Below are 27550 nucleotides of genomic sequence, written 5' to 3' on the forward strand. Positions count from 1 at the left end.
ACCTTTCTTGCCACAGTTGTTAAATGAATCACTGCAGTTAAGTTAGAACCACGGTTGTTAAGTGAATCTGGCTTCCCTATTGATTTTGCTTGTCAGAAGGTCACAAAAGGTGATCATATGACCCAGGACACAGCAACCGTCATAAATATGAACCAGTTGCCTGGCATCTGAATTTTGAACATATGATCATGGCAATGGTGCAATGGTCGTAAGTGTGAAAATGGCCATGTTGCTTTTTTCAGTGTCGTAACTCCAAACAGTCAATAAATGAATATGGATATGGATATGTAAATGTATATGGCTCATTAGGCAGGAAGTGGATGGAGTGCCAGGTAAGGAGTGTAGAGGTGCGGCAGGATTGTGTAGCAGGAACAGCCAGCTGTGTGCCTATTTGGGGTGGGGGATGCTGCAATGTGGTGCAAGTGGCGCAAGTTCAGGAAGGCCGGGGAAAGAGCATAACCACCAGATGTTACCTTGTGTAACGGAACATTTGCAAGAAAACAACCAAGCTCAAAGAGCACTAAGGACTCCATAGTTCGACCAAACTATATACATCCTCTTCTAGTAGTAAGATTTTTATTTCTAGCTGTTAATAAAGGCAAATAAATTTAACTGTATTATACAATCAGGCTATCCTATAGAAAAGTGTGGTTATGTTCTCTTTCCTGAGATGATAAACCAGCTAAAAGTTTATAAAATTGTAAAGCTGTATTACATCCGCTTCTGTGTCAAGTCTTTAAAATTACATTGGCACATCAGATATCACATCAGAGCTCTGTAACCTTCAAACCAGCCAATGTTGAACTCATTGGTCTGCATTCATATTTCTGCTTCCCTATTGCAATAAGAAATAGCGGCAGGAAGGAGAGTTTTTCTTTTCAATATAGGTTACTAATCCCTTAAGTCTTCTTAATGGAAAAATCACTTGGCTATAATTAAATCTCTCAGCCCCCGGACATAAAGAAAAAATCAAATCATAACCACAAGGGAATACAATTAAAAGATTCCGTTCCTAACTTATTAAAACAAACAGTGCAGCATGGATTTGTTCATATGTGGGAATGTGTGACATATTAAACCGACACTTCCTTAGTTTGGGTGGGATACCCTTTTACGGATGCAGCATTAATGAATTTTTTTGGGTGGTAGAGGGAAGGAACCAAATTAGAGGAAATGTTAGAATTTCCTTAGAGTGTCCTGGATAATGATGACAGGAAACTGTTGTTTTAAATGGCTGGAGTGCCTCATGTAACCTCTTTGACACAGATCCTTGCAGAAAAGTTTGAAAACATTTTATATTACAACAGCACTACTATTCTAAATCTGACTTTAAGAGAAAAACAACTACGTATTTATTTAGTGTTCTGTTTACATGTTATTATATCAAGCCATGGTTTGTTCTAACTGATTAAGTGAATAAGTTATAAGGATTAAGTTCACATAATATTCAAAACCAGGTTGGCTGGTTGGTTTTGTGGAAATCTGAATAATGAAAGTTCACAGTTTTCTGTACAAAATAGTTAAATTCATGTTAAATATATTTTTAACATATATTTATATTTATCAGCAGAGTTCTACCATGTGGTACAGTATATCTTACCTAATCTAAGAAGGTGCACATGCTATAGGGCGTGTCAAATTTTTCAACTTTCAATTTCCAAACATTGTGGGGAGGGTACTCAAAAGTTGTGACACGCCTTGGGGATTGTAAATATATTTTTGGTTACTTTAATATAATTTAGATGCGCTTGGTAAGTACGGTAACTACATAAATAACATAACAGTTTAACATTTTGTTTCATTTATAATTTATTCTAAGTAAACATTGCTGCATTCTCCCAGAAAAGGTAGCTCTTTTACAGCACTCACCAAGAATGTTTTTAATTGGTCTAGGCCCGTGATGGCAAACCTATGGCACGGCACGCATGCCACAGGTGGCACACAGAGCCATATCGTTGGGCACATGAGCTCAGCTCCAGTGGATATGCGCGTGCCAGCCAGCTGATTTTAGGGCCTTCTGGGCCCATTGGAAGTCAGGAAATATGCTGTTCCAGAAGGACCCCCGGGAGGGGAGGGGGGGAAGGCCCATTTTTCACTCTCCCCAGGCTCCAGAGGCTTTCTAGGAGCCTGGGGAGGGTAGAAAAAGCCTTCCACCCTCCCCCCGGAGGCCCTCTGGAGGCCAGAAACAGCATGTTCCTGACTTCCAGTGGGACAGGAAGGCCTGTTTTTCATTCTCTTCAGGGCTCCAAGGCCTTTCTAGGAGCCTGGGGAGGGCGAAAAGGGCTTCCACCCACCCACCCCGAGGCCCTCCGGAGGCCAGAAATGGCCTGTTTCCCACCTTCTGGAAGTTGGGAAATAAGCCGTTTCCGGCCTCCAGAGGGCCTCTGGGGGGGGAAGGCCGTTTTCGCCCTCCCCAGGCTCCTAGAAAGCCTCTGGAGCCTGGGGAGAGCAAAAAAAAGGGGCTACCGGGCCCACTGTGCCATCGTGTGCCAAAAGCGGGAAGAGCATGAGGGGGTGCATGCACAGGGGGCAAGGCTCATAGAATTATGGGTGTGGGCATGCGCTCGCGTGACCCCTACCCTCCCCCCTGCTTTTGGCACGTGATGGCAAAAAGTTAGCTATCACTGATCTAGGCATTCTCTGAATGCAAGGTCACATGTTCTACAATTTATTTATTTATTTATTTATTTATTATTCATACTTTTATACCGCCCTATCTCCCTAGGGACTCAGGGCGGTTTACAGCCATATAAAAAACATAAATATATACAGAGTAAAACATTAATTTAAAAAACTTATTATATAGGCCAAATATTTAAAATAGAGATATAAATAATAAAACCCCATTTAAAACCAGATTTAAAATTTAAACATTTAAAAATTTAAAATTCTAGTCCAGTCCTGCGCAGATAAATAGATGTGTCTTAAGCTCGCGGCAGAAGGCTCGAAGGTCAGGAAGTTGGCAAAGTCCTGGGGGAAGCTCGTTCCAGAGGGTGGGAGCCCCCACAGAAAAGGCCCTTCCCCTGGGTGTCCCAAGTCGGCACTGCCTGGCCGACGGCACCCTGAGGAGTCCCTCTCTGTGAGAGTGCACGGGTCGGTGAGAGGCATTCGGTGGCAGCAGACGGTCCCGTAAGTAGCCCGGCCCTATGCCATGGAGCATGACTAAAGAATTGACTTTAGATTCTGTAAACAGGAGTGTCAAACTGGTGGCCTACAGGCCTGATGCGTCACGCGCAGGCCACGCCCACCCCAGCGAAGGCAAAAACGTCACGATATGTCATGTGACATCAGCGTGACGTAGCAAGTTTGAAACCCACGCTATAGAAGATCCACTTTTTTGCTACTGAAAAGTTAGTCTTTGAATGAAATGAATCATCAACTTAAATTCTGTGACTCTGATTTGATGACAGGGCTGACTCAGATAGTCAACCATCCCAGGAGAAATAACTATGTGGCCTAGCAATGTACAGTCTTAAATTCTCTGGTCAGATGGGATATGATACTCCCTCCCACCCCCAGTTCCCACAAAGATGACTCGGAGGCTGTCACTTGCTACTTTTCTTTTTTTAAACCTATTCAAACCATTGTGGACATTTATGGACATTGTTGGGAGGATGCTAATCCATCTTCATTCCTTTCTTCCACTCCCCATGTAGCCAGAGGGGGTAAAAAGTAAAAGGAAAGGGGAAACTGCATTCCTAGAAGAGCTTCATTTCTGAGAGGCTGCATTTCTTTGTACTGGTAAGAGGAAGGGAAGATCAATTCTCTTCCTGTTTGTGTGATATGGCTGACTTAGGTTAGTTTAGCCTCAAGCTTGAGATTGCTTAGCCCTGAAACTAATCCTCCTTTATTTTCAGACTCGAATAACACATTAACCTTCCCTTTTGATCCAGTTAAATTTGCTGTGCAAACACAACCAAAATTTGGAGCAGCAACACTTTAAATGGGAACTACTGGTAGTTTATAGCATGGGACTCTCTGTAACATCATATTGTCTTTAGGCAGCCTTCAACTTTAGCTCCTGTTGTTTGACCTGGACATTCTTAAATTCTTTTGTGTGGTACAGCCTTTAATTTCTACTGCAGGAAAGGGTCATGAGAGTATGTATCTAGGAAATGCTGTTTCCTTTCCTGTACGGGAGATTAAAATGCAACTGGGTTTCTCATTCCTTTAAAGTTTTGATTTGTTGCTGTTAAACTGGGTGAATTAGTAACACCACCCAGCTTTCCTTGAATCTACCAAAAAGGATTTATTATGTAGCCTTCTTAGCTTCAGAATGTAGTGTGCCAGGTGTGAATTTCCCATACTCAGCTAGGAAGATTTAGAAAGCATTGTTTTTTGTCAAGTTTTAGAATACCGCTGACAGTATAACAAAAGCTTTAAGATAGAATAACTACTAATCTGAATAATTATACAGTAGCTTCTGTGATGTTGGGAGGACACACTCTCTTTCTCTCCTTGGAAATTGAATTGCTCTTGAAATAAATAGTTGCAGAAGTGAATGCAGAATTGAGTTGTAAAAGTCTTAGATTTGCTGCTTTACAAAATAATAATAATAATATAAACAGCTGGCTGCAGTCATGCCATTTTCTATAATCTTTAGATACATAGGAAGTTTAGCTTTCCCATCACCTTCTTTCTATCTAGACCTTTTATATAAAAATGCCAGAGACCTCATTTGAGACTTCCTTCATGCAAATCATTTGCTCTAATTTCATGTAAGTATGATCAGGATCATAGCATGATTTCAATCTTATATCTGGTGAGATTTATTGAGCACCCCCCAAAAAAATGCTTGTAACCATTACAGCAGTGTAATACTTTGGAATTGATCCTATAAAGGTCCTTTAGAACAGGGGTGAAATGTTCCCAGTTCGGACTGGATCGCCCAATCTGGTAGTGATGGCGGCAGGTGGTTCAGAGAACTGGTAGCAAAAATCCCTGGCCCCCCCCATGTCCAGCTGAGCCACGCGATCATCAGAGGCTTTTTTTTTTAACTTTTAAAAGCATTTTTTCTTCGGCCAAAAAAATGCTTTTAAAAGTTAAAAAAAGCCTCTGATGATCGCATGGTTTAGCTGGGATTGTCAGACCCTTTTAAAAGCATTTTTTCTCCAACTCTTTGGCAGAAGAGGTTGTAGAAAAAATGCTTTTAAAAGTAAAAAAAAAAAGTTGGCCATGCCCACCCAGTCACATTACCCCCACCAAGCCATGCCCACAGAACTGGTAGTAATAGATTTTTCTAACTGCTTTAGAAGATGTATATTTAAGAGTTTAAAAGCATGTCAACATTGATAAGTAAAATGATGCTAGCTAAAGAAAAGCTTTAAGATAGAATAACTACTAATCTGAATAATTATACAGTAGCTTCTGTGATGTTGGGAGGACACACTCTCTTTCTCTCCTTGGAAATTGAATTGCTCTTGAAATAAATAGTTGCAGAAGTGAATGCAGAATTGAGTTGTAAAAGTCTTAGATTTGCTGCTTTACAAAATAATAATAATAATATAAACAGCTGGCTGCAGTCATGCCATTTTCTATAATCTTTAGATACATAGGAAGTTTAGCTTTCCCATCACCTTCTTTCTATCTAGACCTTTTATATAGAAATGCCAGAGACCTCATTTGAGACTTCCTTCATGCAAATCATTTGCTCTAATTTCATGTAAGTATGATCAGGATCATAGCATGATTTCAATCTTATATCTGGTGAGATTTATTGAGCACCCCAAAAATGCTTTTAAAGCATGTCAACATTGATAAGTAAAATGATGCTAGCTAAAGAAAGCTTTCCTTGTTGGAGTTGCAATTGTATGCATCTTATAGATTTATCTTGGTTCAATGGTATTTTGCCCAAATAATGGTATTTTTGTCAAATTTTTGAACTGAATATAAAAAGTGAATGAGACATTTAATCTATATAATTTGAGATCACATTTATAAAACATTCATCTACAACTTTTCACATCTATTTCATTTGCAGTAAAATTCATCCGATAAGTAATAGAAGATTTCTTAAGGGCTACAAATCAGCATTTTAAAACTTAAACTGTGAATATAGCAAACAAGCATATTGTGGAAACTAGACACCAGGATTTGCTGCCACGTGCAAAGTTACTGCAGAGAAGCAGGGAAGAAATGGCATCTGATGTTTCACTTTTAAGTCCTTGGATTTTTGGAAGTTAAATGACCATAAAGGGAATGGCCTTCTGTGTCTGATTGGGCCATTACAATGGGTTGTGAAAGCCCTGATGAAATTGCCACATGGCTGGAAGGACTCTAATAGAGCAATTACTATAATAACTGTGTCTGCCTCCCACAGTCCAACTCCTCCCAAGATGTAACAAATTCCTGCCTAACTATGAAGCTGTTAGGGAAATTATTCCATTCCTGGATTCCCGGTTAATCCTTGTAATACTCCTATCCATGAAAAGACTCCTTATCTTAAATCACGATCTTTGGCTGTAGCAGCAGCTGTTGTCAGCCCTAATTGAGATTGCTGGTAGAGCAGGACCAAAAGATTTGCATGGCTGCAATGCTTGGAAACGTGATTTAAAGTTACAGTCTCCTCTCTGGCATCCTATAACATATTCCTGATTCCTGCTTAATGGCTAGCCTGAGCATGTTGCCTGTCCCTAATACAGTTCTGTTTTCTGTATGCACAACTCTGCATCTCACCCAGTAACAACTTCAGTTATAATGAATGCTGTTATTTTAACTAAAGTTAATTTTTCTTAAGAGACCCAGTTTGGTGTAGTGACTAAGGGATTAAGTTAGAAACTGGAAGACCATGAATTCTAGCCCTGCCTTAGGCCCAAAGCCAACTGCTTGGGCCAATCGACCTCTCTCAACCCTAAGGAGGCAATGGCAAACCACTTCCAAAAATCCTTGCCAAGAAAATTACAGGGACTTATCCAGTCAAGCCACTGATTCAAAGGCACCACCCCCTCCTCTTTGTTATTAGTGCTTGCAACGTCTGTATGCTACAGGCTAAAGTATCACTGGAAAAATTTTATACCATTTGGTTCTGCTTAAGTGCTTGTTACAGCAACCAGAAATACTGAACTGCCATTCTTCATGAACAAGTGGCTGTGGATGCTGGGAGTCCTGCAGCATACCTGCAAGATACTATATTGAGAAAACTAGTATATAGCTGCTGTGATATAAGTGAACCTTGAAAGAGGTAATGTAAAATAAATTACTACTCATAAACTAAGAGAGCTATAGTCAAAAATTTCCCAATATTCTTATGACAGTTTCTGTGAACATTATGAAACGTACCTTTTTAGTATTTAACTTACAAAGATGGAGATGATAAAGTGTAAAAATACCTGTATTTTAATCGTGCTAAGAGAAACATAGCGAACTCTCCCTGATCATGTTTTATATACATCAGTGGTAGTCAGTCTGGTCCCTACCGCCCACTAGTGGGCATTCCAGCTTTCATGATGGGCGGTAGGGGTTTTTTCCGATACTGAAGCACTTTCCTTTTTTTAAATTTAATTGACTTAAAAAAAAAATTCATAGCATTATTTAAAAACATTTTCATTAGGTTTTCATAAAATTCCCCGTGACAATTTAAATTTCTGAAAATATACTATTTGTATTGCCTGCGCATAAGTTTAGTTCATGTTACGTAAGTGAAACTAAATGGTGCTATAGTGCGACCGCAAACAAAAGAGCCTCGCCCCAGAATAGCTCGTGCATCTCCCCCCACACCATCCAGCTGTAACAGACAAGCAGAGCTGGTAGCCGGCACCACCACCCCCAAACCCAACCCATGATGCGCGAGAGGCATGCGCAGACGACAATACATGGCGCATTACTTTGGAACCGGTGGGCGGTTAGAAAATTTTACTACTAACAGAGATACAAAAGTGGGCGGTAGATATAAAAAGGTTGACTACCCCTGATATACATCATAGAGTCTAGATCTGGTTTAACTTTTAGTCAGTCTGGAGTTTTGAAAATGAATAAACAGAATTGCCCTTCTTTTTTTCCTGCACTGCTACTTGCTTTAAAAAGTGGGCTGCAGGTATTTAGTTCAACCCAGAGAAACTGGTAACTCTATCCAGGTCACACAGTAGCACAAGCTGGTGCTTAATCATTCATTTATTAGTGCTAAGGTTATTGTGCCTGAAAGACAAATGGCAAGAAATGGTGTCACTCTGTCTCAATGGACCACACTGAAGATGAATTGGATAAGGGTAATCTGTCTTTCTTGAATTTATTATATGTCTACTTAGAGCTGAAACTCTGGCAGCTGTTTTACTCTCAGCATGGAAGTTGTAATTTTTTATTTCCTACAATTCTCTTTTAACAATTGATGTTTTTAAACGTATAGATAATTAATATCAATTGGCAAAACAAAGTCCCATCTACAGTCATAGCCATGTTCATTGTGCTGTCTATAAGTATTTATTATGGCATGGCTGAAAAATGAGTTCTCAGTGTAAACTTTATAATTTTTCTGGTCTTTGGTTTGCTAGTGGAATGCTGCTACAACAGTGTAAAAACTTTAACTGTGTTAAAGGTCTGGGTTTATGTCTTTTGTGCATCCTGTTTTGGTTCCAGAAAAGAATAGCTTTTGCTAACATAAATTTCACATGAAGAAAGTCTGTGAGCTCAACAAGTTTAAGAAGGTTCAGATGGAGGACTTCCCAAGGGGAACTCTAGGTCTAGGATGTGAGAAACAATATTAGTGATTCAGAGTTTAATGACTTTGTTCTCTTCAGAGATTTCAGACACAATAGTCTTCAGAAGTTTCATACAGACATACTAGAATAGTGTAGGGAAAAATGATTCTTAAATACTGCCATTTCTACTCATGCAGTGAGTAAACACTATGTGCCTCTTCATAGTCTATGTAAAATGCTTGGTTTTATATAAGGTTTGTTTAAAGCCCATTGCAGTTTCATGTGTGTACATATAATAGTTAGAAGAATATGGTTCCCATATTGTATTAAGGTGAGTCTCTGTAAGGCAGAATGGTAGGTTAGAGCTTCTCCTACTCTCTTCAGGGCCAGTTTTTGTTTCCAGCATATTTGCAGAAATCTTGGGTTAGCAGTGAAAACAATTTGTTGGTTTCCTGGTCAGCAGCTGGTTTCCCTGGTTGGCTATTTTGAACTAAAGGCTAAAATTATATAATATAAATATAAATAGTTTTATAATATAAATAGTTTTATATTGTTATTTTAATTATTCGGCTATTTGGAATAAGTTTTTTAATTGATGTTTTATTGTGTATTTATATGTATTTTTTATCTGCCTGTAAACCACCCTGAGTCCCTAAGGAGATAGGGCGGTATAAAAATACGAAAAATAAATAAATAAAATAAATAAATAAAATAAATAAAATTCCAAAAGTTCCTTTCACTGTCTAGTTTCAGTCCTACTGCACCTTCATTTGAGGTTTGTAATTTTGTTTTTGCTTCTTTATCAATTTGGAAGCCAAGGAATCCTTCGAAGGTAAAATTTGGCCTGGGGACATCAGCTCTTGGGCAATAGTTTGATGACTGTAGAAATACTCCACAGGTATTCCAAGTTTCTATCCTGTTGAATCCTTCTCCCAGAGGTCTCTTATACAGATGTTGCTGCTCTTTAAAACATTTTTATAAGGATAAGCCTCCAGCGAGGGAAGTAGAGTATATTGGTCCAGAAAAGTTAAATTACAAACTGGGGGAAAAATATGTTCTGTAGAGCTGAATATTTTAATAGGCTTTTTCATATTATACTTTTCTTCAGTATATTCTGAAGAGAGACAGTTCTTTTCTTTGATCCTAAAAGAAAAATGGGCATAGCTACATCACTTTGTTTTTTCTAAGGAATCCAACATGTTCTTTCCCTCTTTGTTTTCATTCACAATGGCTGGTCTGCAGATGTTGATAATAAAACTATGTTTTAGCTGTGCCAGGATAAGACACAATGAGCATTGCACTCAGAGGTTTGAAACTCTCTGGTTCATTCATAGCTAGAACATTCCAGGCCTCTCATTATTATACACTGTAATTTCCCATCTACCTTGTGGTCATCTGCATTGTGAGTACTCTGCTTCTTATAACCTAACTTATTCCGTTTAGCACTGGCACTGAATATGATATTGTCATTTATATTGTCTATTACAGGGAGCAAATATGCAGTGAAAATGTTGCTGTGAATGATGTTCTTTCTGTAAGCCATGTTGGATCATAAAAGATAATTATGCTATGTTTAATGTTTCTTGAGCTAGTGCAGTGTGAAATGGTTGGTCCTATTTTCATAATGATAATAGGGGTAAAATTCCCTTGAAATAAACTGATCTTCTGGTGATTATATAGATGGCTCTGTGCAATCTTTTTAGCAATAATACAGAAGTGATCTGCTATTGCCTTTTTCAAGGTTTGTTTTTACTTCTCATTTTAGCCTATAATCTTAGGATTTCCAGATCCCAATCCAAGTAGCTAACCCGGTCTGATCTTACAGATCAGCAGATCAGCAGAAGTTATGAATGCTTCAACATTGGAAATTTTTAAGAAAATGTTGGATAACCATCTGACTGAGATGGCGTAGGGTTTCCTGCCTGGGCAGGGGGTTGGACTAGAAGGCCTCCAAGGTCCCTTCCAACTCTGTTGTTATATTATATTATTACTTAACTTTTTGACATGTAAAGTTGGCTAGATGCTGCAACTTGTTGCAAGCCATAGTAATTTGCTGAGTATTTTTAAAAATGCTTTATCCAGTATCCAGATCATTCTTTTTTTTATTACAGCACCATCATACATTGATTGCATTCCAGGTAGTATCATTATAGAATTCCTGTATTTAAATATTGTTTATACATGTTTCCTAAGGTATTGGGATTGTCCAGGTGAAATAAAATCTGATTTAGTACTCATAAACAAAAGAAAATAATAAATTGATGAAGACTAAGGCAATTCCAACAGTTAACTATTGATTGGGTAAGACTTTCACATTTTAAAGCTGAAACTACCATATATATCTGGGTTCACACAATACATAGACTAAAGGTGGTTTGTTTGATTTTAACAAAGATTAAAAAATGTTATAATAGTACAACATTGGAAAAACACCCTAGAAAAGTGTTTTAAAATACGTGTTTTTGAAGCAAATTCTAACTTTAATATCGGTGGTCTAATTAATATAAATCAAAGGTATTTTGAAAGACTATTATTTTAGGAGAGGGTATTGATCAATTTCCTAGTATTTTAATAACTCTCTGGCACCGCTGAATTTTTATATCAAGACTAAGACGAACTCAGTTTGCTCACAACCTGTTTTCTAAATTACAAAATTTGTTTGGTGAGTTGTAATTTCTCATTTAAAAGGGGATTATAAGTAAAACAACATCATGTGAATTATAAATAATAAAAATGTGCATTTTCCCTTTTAACATCAGTTGTTTGTAGCTTAAGACAGGAAGTGGAAAGGGAAAGGCTCTGCCTTAGTGAACTATCCAGTTGTTTATAAGGTCTTGTTCTGTATGACTTCATACATTCCTTCAGAGAAATGAAGTTGAAAGAGCTACCCTTGTACACAGCTGTTGCAAAGATTGTTTGGTGAATTGCCCTTCCTTTCCTCTTTTTCTTAAAAAAAGGCTTGATTCTCATGTGCCTTAGAAGTTCTAATTAGTATTTATAGAATTTTTTCTATATAGTGTTTATAGAAGGTTTTCTATATAAAGTTATTTTACTTTTTCTTCACACGGTTTTTTTATTAATGTAATTTCATTTATTCTTGAGGGTTTTTTTTGAAAGCTGGATATAAATGAATTTTAACTATATTTGAATTAACTGTGCTTATATTTTTAAAATAATTATATTTTAAAAATGAGACAGGAATGGGTAAAGCTTCTTGTAAAGAAGTCTAAATGGATTGATACACTCATGTACTGTACTGCTTGTCAGAATCCTGCGAATTTTCTTTCCTACATCAGAACAAAACACTAATAATATATATTTTCATGAATTTAGCATTATATAACATTGCTTATTTCCAATGAAATTAAAAACATTTGCTTCTTTTGTAGTGGCAAGTTATGAATATAAATAGAAGTAGTGTAGGAATGTCATATAAACAATTTTATATACACCCCACGTGGAACATTATAAATTGATAGTTTCCTTACAGCTGTTTCTGCATTCCTTAATTGTTTGTCTTGTGATGAGCAGTCAAGATCAGCAAATCCTCAGGAAAATGCAATTTTAAAAAAACAGTATATGAAGAGCTACATTTTGAAGTCTATCTTTCCTCCTTTTTACATTCTAATTTATTCAGAATCATTATTTGCAGTTTTCCCTAATGAGACGCATAACAGGAGGATTTAGTTAATCTCCTGGGTTCTGTGAAGTTGAGAAGAAAGAAGTGAACTGTATGAAGGTATATGTTTGTTCATCTTCCTGTTCATCAAACCAGATTCAATTGTATCAATTCAGTTATGTTTACTCCATTTTAGCTATGATTTGCCTATATAACAGAATTTGGCATTCAAATTGAAAACTTTTTAAATAAATTCTTTATACTAATATAATGGTAACCTAACTATGATTAATAAGGTAGAAGAATGGACAATAAACTCATGAGCTTTCAAGCTACATAAAAAAAGTTTTTAAGTTATACTAGGAGTGATAAAAGGCATTAGATTACATAATAGAAATGTGTAGTGTCATAAGACTGCCTTTTGGATTGGAATTTTCTCATGAAGTCATGAGTTTTTACAGGTAGTCCTCAACCTTTAGTGACTGTTCCAAGATACAACAGTACTGAAAAAACTTGACTTATGACTATTTTTCATACTTATGACCATTGCAAGCATCTCCATGGTCACCTGATTAAAATTTGGATGCCTGGCACTGCCTCATATTTATGACGGTTGCAGTGTCCTGGGGCCATGTGATCACTTTGCAACCTTCTGACAAGCAAAGTCAGTGGGGAAGCCAGTTAACAACTGTATTACTAACTTAACAACTGCAGTGATGCAATTAACTGTAGCGAGGAAAGTTATAAAATGAAACAAGACTCACTTAACAACAGAAATTGTGGGCTCAATTGTGATCATAAGTCAAGGATTACTTATATTTTACAGTGGCATCTTTTATATTTGCACTCATTAACTCTGTAATTCAGTAATTATTTGGAATTATTATTTGGAATTATAATTATTATTGGAAGAACGTAATGCTGGGAAAGATTGAGGGCAAAAGAAGAAAGGGACGACAGAGAATGAGGTGGCTGGATGGAGTCACTGAAGCAGTCAGCGTGAGCTTGAATGGATTCTGGGGGATGGTAGAGGACAGGAAGGCCTGGAGGAACGTTGTCCATGGGGTCGCAATGGGTCGGATAAGACTTCGCAACTAACAACAATTTGGCAGGCAATTAGGTTAGATTAAGCAATTAAATTAGATCCGCTGTATCCAGTTTTCTAAATACCTTTGATGTGTTGAGCTTGTCATTCTCACATTATATCTTGGTTTTGTTTGCTGGAAATTTGGGGAGAATAAAGATCCAACATATGAAGCATGCCAAATGACAGAAAGGTGACTTAGCTTACTTCTGTTTAGCATCCTTTTCTTAATATTACTATGGTTTGTGGCATGCTAGAGATAATGATTTCCTTTTGCCTTAAAAAGAGGGTAGGTGAGTCAACATATTGCAACAGCTGCATGTTCCTTTGGATGAATCACAAAAATGGGAAGTATTTCAACTCTTCATTCCATGCATAACAATGCTTGCAGATGGGAATGGCCTGCAAAGTCAGAGAATTTTTCATACCATCAGTGCTTATCTAAGCTTCCCCTTCATCTTAGTAAGGCATAACTGGGTGACCCACAGTGTAAAGTACTGTTATCTTTGGACAGCATTTTGGCCACTTTTAAAAGGGAAAGACACACAGCTTTGCTGTAATCAGTATGTTTCTGATCCATGAAGTTGCTTATTGCCTAGTCCTCTCTTTAAGTTGACATTGCAGCCATGTAGTCATAGAACTCGTGAAGAAAAAAAATATAATTAATTGCAGCATTTTGCCATTTATGCAAAAATTCTTTAGAAGGTGGCAGATGCACAAATTAACATAAAGTATTCTTTAAGCTTAAGGCCATATCAGTGGATGTTGCTAGCTTATCAAACTATTTCTTTACAAAATCATCTTTGGAAAAGCAAACTTGCACTTTGTTACTTCAGCTGATGCTTGGTACACATAAAAAAGCATGGGGCAAACAAGCATCACATGAATTTGCTGTGAGCTGAGCAGCCGTTTTTAAGCAAGGCTGAACAAGAATTATATGTGTGTGGCATTTGTGCTTGCAATACAGTATCAGGAATCATATTAGGAACTATTTAGGTCCTTCACAATATATTTAAGGAGGCTTTCTGGGTTATTCCATCATTGGTTTGACTGCCGAGCAAAAGCATAGTTCTGGCTTTTGCCAGAATTATGTTAGGTGTTATTTTTAGTGATGGTTTTATTGTACACTTTATTTTTCTTCTATTACTGTACTTCTATTTTTATTGTAAAGTTGCTCTGGGAAAAATTTCTTGAAGGGCAGGATATAAATAACAAGAATACTGTTTGTTTACTTTTGGCAAGTTCAGGAAATTTATCCAGTTGCAGATACTTTCTATTATGACCAAACATTCCAGTTCACAGAAGGTTTAGAGTGCAAAGATGGTTGGGAACAATAACCATTGAATTCTGAGTGAGTTATTTCTGAAAAATATATAAAGCTATACATGTAACTTATGTTCTGCCCTGTTCCGTTTTCCAATCCCCTAACTGTAGAATCTCAGCTACATGCTAGTTTTGGATGTAATTATTTTGGTTGCCTAGCGGTTAAGACGTTTGGCTTGTCAATTGGAAGGTTGGCAGTTTGAGACCCAAGTATCATGTGATAGGGTGAGCTCCCATTCTTGCCTCATATCCTGCCCACTGAGCAGTTTCAAACCTGAACTCAAAGCTGTTTAGCAAATTTCACAGGCAGCCTAACCTTAATATTAAATTTCCAATCAGCTTCAGTTTTCAAAGAAAATCTTTGAAATATTTTCGTAGAGCCAAAATTAGCTAAAGAATCTATGGCAACATTGTTCCACTGCATACCTGACATAATCAAATACACAGAGATTACAATACCCAAAATTATGCATCTTATTAACCTACCTAATCACATACATTGGATAGATAAACATATCAAACTTGTTAGATGAAAAAATAGGAATCATCTACAATATACAGTGTAAAGACTGCAACAGCCACTATGTAGGACAAACAGGCAGAAGACTAGCAGAACACACCTATGAACACCAACTAGTACTCAAAAGACATGATGAAAATTTTTAATTTCACAACATATGGACAGACTTAACCATAGTTTCAACTGGAAAATGTGATATCCTAGACCAGGCATCCTCAAACTACCAGCAGGCCTGCAAGAAATGGGGAAAAGTGCAGCATTTCCCCGTCCACTACCAGACCCAACACGCGGCACCCAGCTGGGCTTCCCGCAAGCGTCATGGGTGGCGGGGTAGGAAGCAGCACCCACCCCAAGGCTGGAGGAAGAGGGCATTTGAGCCCCAGGCACCAGTTTGGGTGGCGCCCTGCCGACTCACCAGCTCGCGTTGAAGGAAGCCTGGCTATTCATGAGCCACACCTTTCCGGAATTTGCCTGCAACCCTCCCTCTTCAGTGGTGGAGATGGCTTTCCTCCTTCAGGAGCGAATAGCCAAGTGGGAGAAGGATGGGCAGCCAAGAGAAGCCGAGCGGGAGAAGACAGGGGGAAGGCAGTGGCTGTTGTAGCATCCACTCCCTAGCTCTCTTGCATCTCGCTAGCCCCACTTTGCCATCAGGCGCACAAGCTCAGAATGAGATGCAGCTGGGGGGAGGGGACTTCAAGGCAAAAAGCTGCTTTCAGTCCAGGGAAGGGACCACAGGAGGAGCTGCATCACTCAGGCAGCACCCTGAAAGCCCTGTGGAGCTTGTGCATGTCCATTAGGCCAGTGCCATCACCGAGGCAAAGCAGCCAGCTAGAAAGGCTGATTAGAAGTGGTAAAAATACAGTCATTTCCAGCAGGCAAAAGGTGGCCACCGTGAGTGGGGAAAGCTCAATCCCCATCAGTGGCATGGCCACCCAAGCCCAGCCAGGATTGCATTCCGCACCCCCATCTTTGCTGGGCCTGGGCAACCAGGGCTCTGATGGGGATCTGGCTTTCCCCGCTTGTGGTGACAACAGCCTAATGGACCTATACAAGCAGCTGACAGCCTTGTTGGTGCATGAGGGGAACTCCCTTTCTAACTGTCCTCTTTGCCTCCTTCAGGCTGTGTGGGTCTGCCGAGTGGCAGCAGAGTTGCCACCCAGGAGCTCCAAGGGTTGGAGACCCCCGATGATGTGCCTCCTTCACTGGGGCTGCTTGGCAGAAAAAGCAGAGCCCCGCCCTGTCCTGCAAGGCAGCAGCTCCACAGTGCTGTCAGGGCACTGCCCGAGTGATGCAGCTCTTTCAGACAGAGCCCCAAGGCTGCAGTCCCTTCCCTGGACTGAAGGTAGCTTTCTACCTTACAGCCCCCCCCATCCCCGCCGCATCCATTCCGAGCTTGTGGGCCTGTTGGCAAAGTGGAGCTGGTGAAACACGAGCGAGCTAGGGAGTGGGTGCAGCAACAGCCACAGCCTTCTCCCTCCCGCCACTTGGCTGCCCATCCTTCTGCTCAGCTGCCTGCTCCTGAAGGAGGACAGCCGTCTCCGCCACTGGACAGAGAGGCAGCAAGGGCTGGCTGGCCAGTGGATCAGTGCTGCTGAGCCCCTGTCTTGGGGCTTCCTCACCACATCCACTCCTAGCGATCCCTGCATGGTCAGATATGCAGATTCAGCATGTGCGGAGGAAGCTCTGGCCAGGAGATTCCAAAAGCCGACTGAGATTGCCACAGTGCAAATGGAATGGAATTCAGCAAGGTTTATCTTCCCCACCCACATTTGCTCTTCTAGCACACTTTGGGAGGGAGGGAGAGGGAGGGAGGGAGATACGTTGATTGTAATCTCCTTGGGGATGAGAAGAATTGCTGCAAAACTGAGTTTTCTGAAGTGGACCACTAGACTCATAAATAACTTAAAAAATGATCTAGTAAAAAGAAAAGTCAAACAAAAGCAAATAAAACTCCCGGGAGGAAAATAAATTAAGTTTAATTTGTGTGTATTATTTAATGGACTGCTAAATTGGCCACGCCCACCCAGTCATGCCCACCCAGTCACATGGCCACCCAGCAACACCCACCTAGCCAATCCAGACCCCCAACATTTTGAGGGACCCTGAAGTGGCCCCCTGTTCAAAAAGTTTAAGGATCCCTGTCCTAGACCAAGCCAAGTCTAAAAACATTAGGGAATTTCTAGAAGCCTGATACAAATCAACCAACAATAGACACACAGACATAAATAATATCTACATACTGTACAAATGAGACAACAACCAAAAAGGGAACAAAAAGACCAAACATATCCCCACCAGCAATAAACATCCAGATGTTAATTAACACCAAGATCAACATCAATCAACACCAATGATCAACAATCAACAACAATACTCCAATCAAGGAACTGCCATACAAGTTAACAGTAAACAGCCCAATCAAAGAACCACTAAGACCACTTCCACCAACACTGGCTGGGCCAGCCACTAGAAGATAAATTTGAGAGCAGACCCCGCTCCCTACTTGCACTAATGATGTTACCTAGTTTGGGTAATGAAATGTCTGCAAGAAAACAACCAAGCTCAGAGAGCACCAAGGACCTCTCAAAGAAAATCCTGCCTGCTTTGATTTCCTCTCTATATAATGAATGTACATCAAACTCTTTACTCACACCACTCTCTGGACTAAAGTAAGTCTCTACAAACATATACATGTGTTGAATCTCTTAAGATCTGATGATATCTCAGAATTATTAGAAATATCAAAGCAAAAGCATACAGTATTAATTGAAAATGTGAAGGCAAGAGAGGCGGTCTTTGCCCATTCTCATTGCCATAATATGAAGCACGGGCCAGAAGATTTTTGTTATTCTAGGATCAAAAGTTGTTATAATTCAGAGGATAGCACACTGATTGAATTATAATTTTGCACTCTGATGTTGAGAGAGAGTACTAACTGGATCATTATTTGATTTACTTGCCAAAAATAAACATGATCACATAGCTATTGTATGCTCAAAAAACTCTGGCAGGCATAGAGAGTGGAACTGATGCCTTTTTTTTAGCCCAAATATTATGGTGGGCCTTGTTGCTGTTTCCATTGTCTGTCACTTTGTATGGTCACCTCTGAGTCCTCATATGCTACAGATTCTTGGATTTTAGTCCTATGGTCCAGTCTTACCTACAGCACTGAAAAGATGGTAGGATAAAATAATTATAAATACATGTATATGTGCTTATTTATATAAGATTTTGGGGCACTAATTCTGCATGGTCTCAACCCATTTCTGACCTCTGATTGCTTGAGCAGTATCAATACATTAAACCACCTACATGGAGTTTTATGCTAGAACACAGAACTTTTTCTTCCTGCATGCAATAGTTGTTGCTTTAGATATTCTTTCTTGAGTCAAGGGAAAACAGCAGAGAGTTCCTTTTCTTGAAGTCTTCGATAATTTCCTCTTCTAAATATTTAATTTCCTCCTTCATCTGATCAAACATTTCCTCTGATTTAGCATTAACTAGGATTAATATAAAGCTCTATGAAAACGATTGTTGCTGCATACATATATCCTATTTAATAATAAGTCCGTTAATAAATATTTTAAGAGTATTCACAGTGGGTACTCCATAGTACAGTTAAATTGGTGTGAAGACGGCTGGGGAGACTCATTTATAAAGATTCTTCAGAGAAGATAGCTTGAGATCACCAGTGATAATGACGTTTATGTCTGTATGCTCCCTGGGGCTAAATGAATAAAGTAAATTGGATTTTAAAAATTTGTTATATTGCTTCCTGAAGATTGTTTTTAACCTCAGTAATTGGTTTTTTTTTAAATGTTGAGATTGCCCTGTCAAATAAAGAAACTCAAAATTTGGGTGTTTCAATAAGCTCTCCATTCTTAAACTACGCTGCTGCCTCTCTTTTCCTACATTACTACCAAGGTTTATCTTCTAGTTTTTATTAGCTAGAGATTCCTACCACCTTATAAATTTTACTATTACGACTAGAAACACTGGATCCTTTATTAAAGTTTGTTGAAGGAAACTATTTAATTTATGAACACCGAGCAGTGTTAGACAGATCGCAGTTGATTTAGTTAACTTGGCTAAGTTAAAAAATATATAATGGAAATTTATTTTCTTAACGTCATGCCAGAAGAGTAGAGAGAGAAAATGTCTGAATATGCAAGGCAGACATTTGCCGCACAAATGATGGCTTATTGCAATATTGAAACTAGCCATACTGTTCACCATCAAAAACACAGTGTCAGGAAACCGGAGTGTGAAGGGTTGTCATCCTATTTTTCAGTAATTGAATTTGAGCTAAGCTCATCCCAGAAAAAAGCCTCTTAGTGAATTATTTATTCAGTGCCTCTGAGTGTAAATGTGATGCTTGTTACTCCTGCTTGTAACTGAGGCACAAGAAGCTGTAGAGAAACTTCAAAATTTATCCCATGATTAGCATTCCCAGTAAATGCTCATCTACAAAGCAGAGATTTTGTATGTCTTTCATCATTTGTTATACCTGGTAAAATTGCCAAAGATGTTTAGATACACAACACCATGGCAAATTCTCTGCCTGGCAATGGAACGAGATTTAAGGGTAAGATGTTAATTTTCTTTAAATCTTGTTTGTTTGTTTAAGATTAATTTGAAATGTTGACATGTAACTTTTGGGGCTAGGGGTTTCAAAAAATTGTTTTGATGCAAACAATCCCCCCCCCGCCATATGCTTCTATATTAGACTGTTTTAGATGTAAAATAAATAAAATTATATATAAATTATATATAAATTTAAAATATAAAATAAACAAACGAAAACAAAATAAGTAAAATAACTGCAGTCATTTTTATTTTAAACTTGAAAATATCTATGTAGATGTGAAATTGTTCCTTTCAATTTCAAAAGAAATAAATGAAAAAAAAGGGGGGGGGAGGAATTGTGTAGCAGCACATCTGAATATTAGACACTTGCACATTGCAATTGAGAGCAAAGCATCAGATTAACTGCATCTTCAAGTTTACTAAATTATTCCTAGGAATGCCTTTTCACTTATTTGGAACAAAGTTATTCTCTCTGTCGGGGAAAACGGCCGTCAGGAATGGGTTAAATCTCCTCGTTGCTGATTGGACCGAGTCTTTAACTTGTTGCTGATAGCCCCCGCCTTCTCTTTCCTTCCAGCTTTTTCGACTCGGTTTTGCTAGGACCAGTCGTGTTTGGAATTGCCTCAGGCCTTTCTTTTACATTGCTTGAGGTTTTCCTAACTTGTTGCTTTTCTATTTTTTGCATTTTTACATTTTTTTCTATTTTTTTCCGATTTTTTCCTATTTTATTTGTTTTTCTCTGAATCCGGTGGAGGAGACGGGCTCCCAAGCCGCTGAAGACCGCCGCGGCGGCTCGGCGGCTTACCGAACAGCTGGGAAGCGCTAGCGGGCTTTTTTCCCGCCGCGCTAAGGCCGCAGCAGCAGCAATTTGAGGCATCGGTTGGAGGAGCTCACGGGCAGGTCCCCGACGCTCTCTCTCTATCGGCGGCTCGATCTTTCCGCCCCGCTTCGCCGCAGAGATCGCTGCGCGGGATTGCCACAGGGAGCCCTGCTAAACCGCGCCAGAAGCCACGAGGTGAGCGGCAGCCCTGCCCATTGATAGAAAGTTATTTTCGGGGCTAAGGAAGCTTGGATGAGCCTAGCCAGCGGCTATTGGGGCCAGAAGTAGAGCGGCCATATTTCAAGCGGCAAAATAATAATAATATAAAAAAAAAAAAAAAAAAAAAGGGTCACTTTAAAATTAGCCGCTTGACTGCCAGCGATCAAGATCCAAGCTGGGCATTGTTCGGCAGCCTCCTCAAAGAGCCGGTGGATTCAACAAGAAACTGTGAGTAGGCCGTGGAGGCCGTAAATTGGCGGGAAAAAGATTGCAACATGGCGGACGCCAGTATTAATCAGCCTGATTTAGCGGTCTCACCTCCTCATTATTTAAGTCAGGAAGATCCTGGGGAAGGTCCTTCTTCAGCCCCTCAAGTTTCCCCTTCCAGGGGGCGGAAAGTAACCAGGGCCAAAGCAAAAAAGGGGGTGAGGGCGGAAGAAAGGCGCCACAAGGCCCTTGAAAGGGTTTTTTCCAGGGCCTCCAAGAGGGCCCACAGGTCCCCTTCGCCTATTGATAAGGGGAAGCAGATCAGGACTGACATTCCTAACCCCCCTAGCCCAGAATGTGGCGCCCAGACCATGCAGGGATCTGGGGCCTGGTCACCGGATAGGACATCACAGTTGTCCATTATGCAGACGGGGACTGCCCCTTTATTTCGTACCCTGTCGGAGATGGAATTTCAGGATATTCCTAGTTCCATTCCAGGCCAGGCGGTGGTTGTGTCTCAGGGGACTGGGACATCTGCTCTACAACCTGAGACTAGTTTTCCCAGAGCTCCAGTGCTTCAGTTACCTGACTCCATTGGGTTGATGATCCAACAGGCGGTACGCCAGGAGTTAGCTAAATCCCGAAATAAGGAGAGACAGAGTAGGTCTACAAGTTCTGCATCAGCCATGTTTAGGCCTCATAGGGAAGAATCCTCGGAGGAGGGCAGTCAATCTTCAATATCTGGAGAGGAAGATGCTGGAGAAGCCTTGTCAGAGGACGAAGGCCTGGGGCCAGAACAACCCTCATTTGTGGGACTCTTTAAGCCGCAGTTGTTTCGTTCCCTTCTGTTTAAAGCATTGGCTACCACGGGGCTGGGCTCTGCTCAGGCTCCTTTGACGGATTCCCAGGTTTTACCTAGTACTTCATCTAGTCTCTTTGTGGAACCCATGGTGGTGGCAGAAGCCATTCCGGCGCCAAAGATGTTTGTGGACGTGGTCCAGCGGCAGTGGTCTTATCCAGGTTCGGGCCCTCTCCCCAGTGCCACAGACAAAAAGTTCTTTAACTGCGCTCCTGATCTAGAAAACATTCTACAGGTGCCCACAGTGGATGCTCCCGTAGTCGCCCTCACGACGACCTCTCACGTGACGGGTCCTGAGAATGAGGCTCTTCGCCCGGAAGACAAAAGGGCAGACCAATCCCTAGTCAAATCCCACCAAGCCTCGGCCTGGGCTATCAGATCTTCAATGGCATCTTCATTTTTTAATAGAGCTTCCATTATGTGGCTTAGACAGCTTCAGGGTCGTTTATCATCATCTGACGTGAGGGCCCACCAGGACCTTAACAAGGTTATTGCAGCTTTAGAGTTTTCGGCTGATTCAACGCTTAACGCTGCTAGATTTTCAGCCAAAGCTATTGGGTCTACGGTCACATCCCGCCGACTCTTATGGTTGCGCCACTGGAAGGCAGACACTAGAAACAAGTGGCGGCTGGCATCTTCCGCATACGCAGGGTCGAAGTTATTCGGAGCCTCCCTGGACCCAATCCTGGTGGAAACTAAAGACAAGAAAAAGGTGTTACCGTCTTTGTCGCGCAGAGGCGAGCTGCGACAACAACCCTATTTTCGTCCCTCGACTGCCTCTTCTTCTTCCTTTCGTAACCAGGAATTCGGAGGATCACGACGGCGAAGATATTCACCGTTCAGAGGAAACTCCCAACGGGCAGACCAGGTTAGAACAGGGTCCAAATTCTCCTCCCGTAAACCATTCCGGGGAGGGCGAGGTAAACCCTTTAGCCGTTTCAAATAATTCCTTACCAGTTTTACCCATTGGAGGCAGACTAGCTTATTTCTATTCCCAATGGGAGTCGTCCACTTCAGATCGATGGGTCCTAGAGACCATCAGACATGGTCTAGCATTAGAGTTCCTCTCCACCCCCCCCGACGGTCTTCTTACAGTGTCCCGTTTCTAACCGCTCTTCCTCCGTTTCCCTGGTGGAGTCTGCGGTCAAGCATCTTCTATCTATCCGGGCCATCCAACAGGTCCCTGTTGATCAGCATAAACAGGGTTTCTATTCTAGACTTTTCGTCGTAAGCAAACCGTCCGGGGGATGGAGAGCCATTCTTGACCTTAAGGCCCTGAACAAATATATTGTTTACCATCGTTTCAAAATGCACTCATTACGTTCCATCTTAGAGTGCATTCGACAGGGGGATTACATGGCTTCCATTGATTTAACAGAGGCTTATCTACATATCCCAATTAGAAGAGATCACCGTAAGTTTCTCCGGTTTTGTTTTAAAGGTTCTCATTTTCAATATAGGGCTTTACCCTTTGGGTTGTCTTCGGCCCCCAGGGTTTTCACTAAGGTTATGGCGGTGTTAATGGCCCATATTCGGGGGATTCCTGTCCGGCTTCAGGCCTACCTAGACGATATTCTCATTTTATCGACTTCTCAAGATAGGGCATACAGGGATATCTCCTTGACCACAGACACATTACAATTACATGGGTTCTCGATTAACTGGGAGAAGAGCCATCTGGTCCCTTCCAACTCCATTGTCCACTTGGGGGCACGAATTGATTCATGTAGGTCGATGGTTTTTCTGTCGGCAGATCGCCAGACTAGTTTAGCTGAGTTAGCTAGTATTTCCAGACTGTCACGGTCCGTTCCCTTGGACCAACTTTCCAAGCTCTTAGGGAAAATGGTATCATCATACGGTATCATTCCATGGTCTCGCCTCCATAGTCGGCCTCTGCAGTGGTTCCTCCTGCCACATCAAAGGAATCGGCGCAGTTCATCAAGGCTTCGGGTGACTCTTCCAAGGGAGGTACTCGGTTCTCTGGATTGGTGGAATCCACAGACGGTAGCCAGAGGCTCTGGATTCAGGGAGCCAGCGAGGGTCATCATCACCACAGACGCCAGTCTTTCGGGATGGGGAGCCCATCTCGATCAACATCTAGCACAGGGCAAGTGGTCTCTCCCGGAAATCCGCAATGGTATCAACTTTCTGGAGCTGCGCGCCATCCGCCTGGCTCTTCTAGCTTTCGAGGATCTCATCAGGGACAGACATGTACTTGTCCTCACGGACAACGTGACGGCGAAGGCGCATATAAACAGGTGGGGTGGCACTGCTCGCAGACTGATGAAGGAGACGCTCTCCCTCGGTCATTGGGCCGAATCCCACCTACGGTCATTGAAGGCGGAACACATTGCGGGGACGGACAATTGCAAGGCGGACTCCCTCAGTCGTCAGACTATCGATCATTCAGAATGGTCGTTGTCCCCAGCGAATTTCCGAGAGTTATCTACCCGATTCGGGCTTCCCCTGGTGGACTTATTCGCCTCCCAGAACAACAAGCAGGTCCCTCGGTTCTTTTCAAGGTTCCGTTCACGGGGGGCGGAGTCAGTGGACGCCCTACGCAGCAAGTGGCCCCCGGGCCTCCTATATGCCTTTCCGCCGATCCCACTGATCCCAAGAGTGATAAGGAAGCTCCTCGAGGAGAAGGCAGAATTGATATTGGTCGCCCCCTTCTGGCCCAGGAGACCCTGGTTTGCAGACCTGATGAACCTCTCAATCCAAGACCCGTGGAGGATCCCGGACAGCCAAGTGTGTCTTCACCAGGGACCAGTGTTGCACCCCGATCCACAATGGTTTCGTCTAGCCGTGTGGAGATTGAGCGGGGCATCCTAACTAAGGCGAAGGTCCCAAGTCAAGCCATCCCGACCATGCTGGCCTCGCGCCGTGACTCTACAAAGAGGATTTACGAGGCCACGTGGCGCACCTTTGATGGGTGGTGCTCGTCTCAGGGGATAGTAGCATCTACGGCTTCCGTCTTGAACATCCTGGCTTTCCTACAGCGAGGTCTCGACTCTGGGTTGGCGACCAATACACTCAAAAGGCAGGTGGCGGCTCTTTCCTCGGTGTTGAGATGCGGTTCACTTATTCCCCTATCAAAAGAGCCTCACATTCAACAGTTCCTCAGGGGGGCGGCTAATATCAACCCTCCGGTGGTACACCGTTTTCCAACATGGCGATTGAACGCAGTACTCAATGCTCTGACCAAGACGCCATTTGAACCACTTAGGGACTCGCCTCTTCGGTTTATGTCGTTTAAGGTAGCATTTCTTATTGCCATTACCTCAGCCCGCAGAATATCAGAACTATCAGCCCTGTCTGTCCGTCAGGACCTGTGCAAGTTCTTCAGCGATAGAGTAGTTCTACGACTGGACTCTACATTTCTTCCTAAAGTTAATAGTCAATTCCATAGGGCTCAGGAGATAGTTCTGCCGGATTTCTGTCCCAATCCCAAGCACCACTTGGAAAAAGTTTGGCACACCCTTGATGTAAGGAGGGCGTTGAAAATCTACATTGATCGAACAGCGTCGTTCCGCAAGACGGAGGCCCTTTTTGTGTCGTTCCAACCACTTTCTCTGGGTCAGAAGGTGACCAAATCGGTTCTGGCACGGTGGATCAGGGCAACGATTGCCACAGCATATGAGAACTTGTCTCTTCCGGTACCGCGCAATATTACGGCTCATTCGACCAGGAGCGCAGCCTCTTCGGCCGCTTGGGGTGCCCAGGCGTCAATTGACGAGATCTGCAGAGCAGCGACGTGGTCCACTCCGTCTTCGTTCGTTCGACACTACCGTGTGGACTCCTTTGCGTCGGCCGACGCGGCGTTTGGCAGACGAGTCCTGCAAACGGTCCTCTCTCAACAACAATGACAGGCCGCCATCATCCCTCCCGGTAGGACATTGAGCTTGGGTATGTCCCATTCCTGACGGCCGTTTTCCCCGACAGAGAGAAGGGAACGTTGTCTTACCTGAACGTCCCTTCTTAGAGAGGGGAAACGGCCGTCAGCCCCACCCAAGGCGACTGTCTAAGCGGGCTTCGGGGCGGGAGGGCACTAATTCTTTCTCATTTCAGTACTACACGATGGCCTACACTTGAATCCTCGCCGAAAAAGCTGGAAGGAAAGAGAAGGCGGGGGCTATCAGCAACAAGTTAAAGACTCGGTCCAATCAGCAACGAGGAGATTTAACCCATTCCTGACGGCCGTTTTCCCCTCTCTAAGAAGGGACGTTCAGGTAAGACAACGTTCCCTTTTATTCTAGCATGGCTACTGAGAATTGAACTCCTCCTCTGCTTTGTATAACTTCACCCTATTCAATCTGTACCAGTCCTTTCAGAGTTTTGTCTTTGGTTCACAAGGGCCAGAAGCTTGTTCTCTCAAATCTTTTGTGAACAACATACCAATAAGTGACCAAGGTTGGAATTGGTTGTGAACAGGACCAGCAGGTCCAGAGTCACTTCACATGTGTTTTCTCCCTTATTATAGCCACATTCTCCTCTCTCTCTCTCTCTCTCTTTATATATAGCAATCTTGTCTCTTGGGTATACAAGCAGACAAGCACCATCCATCTATTTATCTTTATAAACTCATCCATTGATCTTAACACATAAGCAAGTGCATATATAGTATTCATCCATTATTCATTTTCTTTGTTTAGCTGACTCATCCTTCCATTCTTTTGATAAATCTATTGTTTTCCAAATGGATTCATAGCTTGAATATAGTTGAAAATCAAATTCTCCCCAGAATATCGCTCATCACGATTCTTCATCTTGATATATTTTCCCCATGTTTATTTTGCATCCGCCATCTCATGCGTTGGCTCATATACAAGTCCCTGCTCTTTTTCTTTTAGCTTTTTAGAAAGGAAGGAGGCAGCAGCCATTTAATTCATTACTTTATCAATTTCTTGCTCTGCTGCTTCTCTAAAACACTGTTTTGGATGAGGAAAGAATGGCGATCGCTTTATGCAGGTGCTGGCTGTAGACATGGATCTTGTGAAAAGTCTTCCCACCGTTTTAAGGCTTCGGCTATGCTGAGGGAGACGTTGGGTAGTTACCCATTATACTAAACAATGATGTTTTTGTTTTTAGGTTATCATATTAAATAAACCCATCTTTTTTTGGATTATAACCATGGCTTATATCTTAATTTCCTAGTCCCTTATTCAATAAACCACAATTAAACCATAGCTTGGTATGATGTGTGAACCTGCTAAAATCAGGTTGGATTCGCTGCAAGGAAGAGCTTCAGTTACAAAGGAGATGTAGCTTCCTTCATCACTTACTTACTTTGCTACTTACTTTGGCAGGATGCATTGTTTATTTATTTATTTATTTATTTATTATTTAAATTTATATACCGCCCTATCTCCCAAAGGACTCAGGGCGGTTCACAGGCATATAAAACATCAATATACAAAATTAAAATAATCTTTAAAAAACTTATTCCAATGCCCTATTATTAAAAATAGAAATATCAATATTAAAATCAATTTAAAACCCCTGTAAAATTTAAAATCTAAGCCAGTCCTGCACAGATGAATAAATGTGTCTTGAGCTCGCGACGGAAGGTTCGAAGGTCCGGAAGTTGACGGAGTATATCATACTCCAGTCCTATATGGTACTCGAAGTAATAAAGCAACTTCTGAACATGCACAGAATCCTCTTGTAGTGTCTGGAACT

At 41.4% G+C, this 27550-nt stretch overlaps 1 protein-coding gene across 8 annotated transcripts in view; it reads left to right on the forward strand.

Moving 5' to 3' along the window:
* PALM2AKAP2 (PALM2 and AKAP2 fusion) overlaps nt 1-27550 on the forward strand; it is a 310829-nt gene that overhangs the window by 235858 nt on the left and 47421 nt on the right. The window contains exon 1 of one of the 8 annotated variants that reach the window (XM_058173911.1): nt 26079-26100. The exons of the other annotated variants lie outside the window; for them this stretch is intronic. The gene's annotated coding sequence lies outside the window, so the exon portion shown is untranslated. Of the gene's footprint in view, nt 1-26078; nt 26101-27550 lie in introns of those variants that run through there. 8 annotated transcript variants of the gene reach the window in all.

The sequence above is a fragment of the Ahaetulla prasina genome, chromosome 2 (assembly GCF_028640845.1).
Source record: "Ahaetulla prasina isolate Xishuangbanna chromosome 2, ASM2864084v1, whole genome shotgun sequence".
NCBI classification, from domain to species: domain Eukaryota; kingdom Metazoa; phylum Chordata; class Lepidosauria; order Squamata; family Colubridae; genus Ahaetulla; species Ahaetulla prasina.